Source organism: Belonocnema kinseyi, chromosome 1, assembly GCF_010883055.1.
Source record: "Belonocnema kinseyi isolate 2016_QV_RU_SX_M_011 chromosome 1, B_treatae_v1, whole genome shotgun sequence".
Classification (NCBI taxonomy): domain Eukaryota; kingdom Metazoa; phylum Arthropoda; class Insecta; order Hymenoptera; family Cynipidae; genus Belonocnema; species Belonocnema kinseyi.
The window spans coordinates 22,169,606-22,174,374 of NC_046657.1; positions in this window are offsets into that span (position 1 = coordinate 22,169,606).

A 4,769-nucleotide genomic window follows, 5' to 3' on the forward strand; every position below is an offset into this window, starting at 1 on the left:
GCAATGACAACAACCAGGGCAACTGTAACAACTATTGAAACATGAACAACAGCTAGAACAGTTCCGCCAACAAGTAGTGAACAAGCAACGGCAACAATCAGGACAACCGCAACAACTAGTGCAACATGAACAACAATTGGCACAGCTACTCCAACAAGTAGTGCATCAGCAACGTCAACAAACAAGGAAAGAGCAACAACTAGTGCAAGAACAAATGCAAAAACTACGCCAACAAGTAGTGCACCAGCAACGACAACAACCAGGGCAACAGCAATAACTAGTAAAAGAACAACTAGAACAGCTACGCCAACAATTAGTGCACCAGCAAGAACAAGAACCAGGGAAAGAGCAACAACCACTGTAAAAACTAAGTCAAAAACTAGTGCAACAGCAACAACTATAGCAACATCAACAAACGCTTCAACAGCAACGGCAACGAACAGGCAGTTGCCTGTCATTATCGATGAATAAGCAGTTGAATTTGATAGTGTGGTTAGAAATAGATGCTGCTTTTTTTATGCTTTTTTCGTGGGACAATTGAATACTTGGAAATAATAAATGGTTAATTCTTTAGGGAATTTTCAAACAGTAATTTTAGAGTTCATAATGTTCTTTTTAAACTTATATAGTTTTGGTCTAAGCCCCATTTTTCGTCAATAGTGATGAATTTTAAACTAACATGATGAATAGGGTGGTCCAAAAATGAATGGAAAAATTTTTCGCATGCTAGAGGGCAACGATCCCCCCCCCCCCCTCTATTTTATTCCGAATCCGAAAAAATAAATTCCCTTATTTTTTATTTTTTTATTTTTTTATTTTAATAGTTGCCGATTTTGACTTGAACATATAGGTTTGACACGCCTCACACACCCCCACAAGTACCTGAAAACTATCCTTTAAACTAAAAATATCAATTTGTCATCAAATCGACGCATTCGACGTATTCTCGTATTTTTTTGCTTAAAATTATTACTATCGGTCTAGTGGAATATTTATTAACATTAGTTCATTAATTTTTTAAACAAATGGAATTTCTGTATATAAATTTTTTATTACAAATTATTAATATATCTTCAGTGGAATATTTATCAAAATTGTTTGATTAATTTTATTTATCAAAAAAAATTTTAATAAAAATTATTACTTTAATATTACTGATAAATTAATTATTAATTAGTTATTAATTATTACTGATAAATATTCCAATAGACCAACAGTAATAATTTGTATTCAAAAAAATCGAAACGAGATTATTTAAACAAATTTCTTTTGTTCAAATAAATAAAAAAATATCAATTATCAACCGAATATTTGAGTTGATAAATGAATAAATTGTTAAAATCATGATAATTTCAGAAAAAAGTTCATAATTTGTTGATCAATTTCATGATTTTTAAAACAATTTCAATAAACATTGCATAATTTTGGCATCTGTCCACGGTCATTTTTTTTTAACGTCAGGCTTTTTAATTCGGATTTTCATAGTAAATTTAGCAACACTCATGATTAGTTACAAAAATTTAAGATTATTTCAAACGAATTAAAAAAAAAAAATTCATTATTCGGGCATCTGTCGAAGGCATTTTTTTATGTTATGCTTGAAAATTGAGAATTCTACGACAATTACATTAACACTCATACTTAATTGAAAAATTTTATGATCTTCTAAAAAAAAATTAATGAGCATATGCATTATGTGGGCATTTGTCGACAAAAAAGTTTTTTTTTCTATCTCATTCCTTTCAGTTGAAGTTTCTCATTATTTTTATTCATTTAATAAGTCTACAGCTTAAGAATTATGCATTTGTTTATTGAATTTGTTTCAAAAAAATATAATATTTATTAACTGATATAAATTTTCCTAAGATTATCATGAATTTCTTCATTAAAAAGACTGAAATCGAAAAAAAAGAATTTTTCGGTCGACAGAGGCCCCAAGAATATATTTGTTTATTAAAATTGTTAAAAAAAGACATAAAATTGAACGATGAATTATTAATTTTTTCTAAAATTATCACAAAGTTCCTCATTTAAAAGATTGTTTTTAAAAATATATATATCTCTTTCGACAAATGCCCAAATAAATAACACAAATAATATACTACATTTAATGTCCTAATAAAAAACTATTTTCATATAATGAATAAATTTATTATATAATTTAATTAAAGTAATAATGATACAAAAAGGCTGGAAGGGGTGAAAAGTGCGAAAAACTGTTGTTTATGAACAGATTTTAAAAACAACATTTTTTGAAAAATATATATGGAGTCTAATTGTTAACGAAACATGTGTGTTTGTTTTTTATAATTTAAATAAATGTGTAACCATTTTCAGACTTTTTTAAAGAAGAATATTCTTAATTATCAACGAGAAAATTTTCAGGTACTCAGCAAACTCAGCAAAAATTGTAGCATAATAAGTTAATAGTCATTTAAAAGCTCATAGTGTTCTAGTTAAATAAGATTATAAACATTGATTTAAAATATGTATTGTGTTTTTCAGACAAAAAAGTAAGGAATTTTGGGCATATTTAAGAATAGTCAAATTTAGAGCTCAATGGTTGTGCGGAACAGAGTTCATTCACGATTTAATTCAAATGTAATGCTGTAACATAATGTAGAAACCGCTAGTTAAGAGCCACAGCGCCCCCCCCGCCAGTTTCGAGATCGAGTCCAGCGCGGAACAATAGAAAAAGGTAGCTGAGAGGCCAGGTATGATGTGGTACCTTGAGATCGCCTTAAGCCCTACAAATATTTATTTCTATCTCAAAACTTTATTTTACACAAAAGATTTGTAAACAATACATTTTTATACACATTGAAACGATTTTTAACAGGAAATGCAAGCTTCCTTTTTAAAAAATTCAAAAAGTTTTTTCAACTCAATATAGTAATTTAATACTATTATTAACATTAATATTATTCACTTAAGATTTAATTTTTTATAAATTTTGATAAACAAGGAAAATACATAAACTTTTGTTATAATTTCCCTGCTAGCGGCGCTAGCAGGACGTCCACTTAGTGCCGCCAACTACGAAAACTCACTAAAAATGATTATAGTGAGATGAACAATTAGTGGACACTTTTTGATTTTTTTTGCTCTCTGATGATATATATTACATTACCCAAAAAACTACCCCTAAGACGTACACACCTACCCCTTGTGATACAAAACGTTTTGAAATTTTGAAAACCCCCTTGAACAATGATGGGGAAATTTTCAAGTTTCATGTAATTAATTTGGAGTTCTAAATCATTTCTACATGATTCAAGATGGTTTTGCAACTTTTAAAACGTTTTTGCTCACGAGGGGTAGGTATATATGACTTAGGGGTAGTTTTTCGGAAACGTATTACATATTATCGGAGATCAAAAAAAGAGCAAAAAAACATCAACTAAGAGTGTTTTCTAAGTTGTATTATTTCTTATGATTTTTTTATAAATATACATGTTCAGCTGCATATGTTCACGAGGAAGGGTAGTTTTTTCGGGAAATTAAAATAAAAGTGAAATTTTTAAGTTACATGTAATTATATAGTAAGATGTACAAAAATGACATACTTAAGACCAAGTAAAATACCATGATGTTGAGAAGATCCTTTATTCCATTATAAAAATTTGCCGACGTTTCGAGAGACAATTGCTCTCTTCATAAAAAAAATCCGATGTCAATAAAATTGTAGAAGTCCTTATATTCAAGAAAAAATCAGAATTATTGATTATTAATTCATGCTTTTATCATTCTAATCTCAGTAAGTTCTGTAAAAAATAAAAACAAAATAAAATTGGAGCTAAGTTTAAAATGTTAAATGTAAAACAAAACATATACGAAAGTAAAAGTGAAATAAAACCGTCAAAATTACTTTAAAAAAATTTTTTTACTTCTACGAGTGAAAGAGGTAAAAACATGAATCACCTGAGATTTTAAAAGAACAGTGTCGTAGTAACAGTTAAAGATATAAAGTTTCTTAAATTCAATATGATACTGCATATAGTCGAAGCGTAGAAGGAAGAGTCGAGGTAACGTTTATTAATAATATACCAATTTTTTATAAATTATGATGTACAAAAAATTATATTATTAGTAATGAATTGTTAATAACAAAAAAGTCTTTAATATATTAGAAATTAAATATAATACACATAATTTAGTTTATCTTTTGGTAAAATAATGAAAGTGTTGTCCACGTACCTATAATATGTGTGAACAGTGAAATCTAAAATTTTTTAAATTCAACGACTCTAAGTCTTGCACAACAAGTTCAGTTAAAACAGGGGGTATGGAAGACCCCATAGGTAGCCCAATAAACTTTTCTAGAAAAGTTATTTTTAAATTGAAATACTGTTTGATTCATTAGAAACTTAATTCCTTTTTCAAATTCTGTCAAAGGTAAATCTGTGAAATTTTTCATATGAATTCATCGACTTGAAATACTATTTTGCTCCAAATCGATTGAAATATATTAGTACACTAAAAAAAATTGAGTTTTTTCCAAATAAATAAATACTTGCTACCGTATGCTTGGAACAAACGTACATTTTTTTAATCTGAGAAAATGTATTCTTAGATAGAATATCGCATTTTATTATTCTGAAACTTTATTGTGTTACTTCATATAGAGATGTATTCAAATGCAGAACATAGTTCACTGCCAAGAAATTATTTATGATACACTTCAAGAATATATTTTCTTAATCTAAGAATATGAAGGATCGGATCAATAAAATGAGCCTCAACTGAACACTATTGCTCAATGAAAAAAA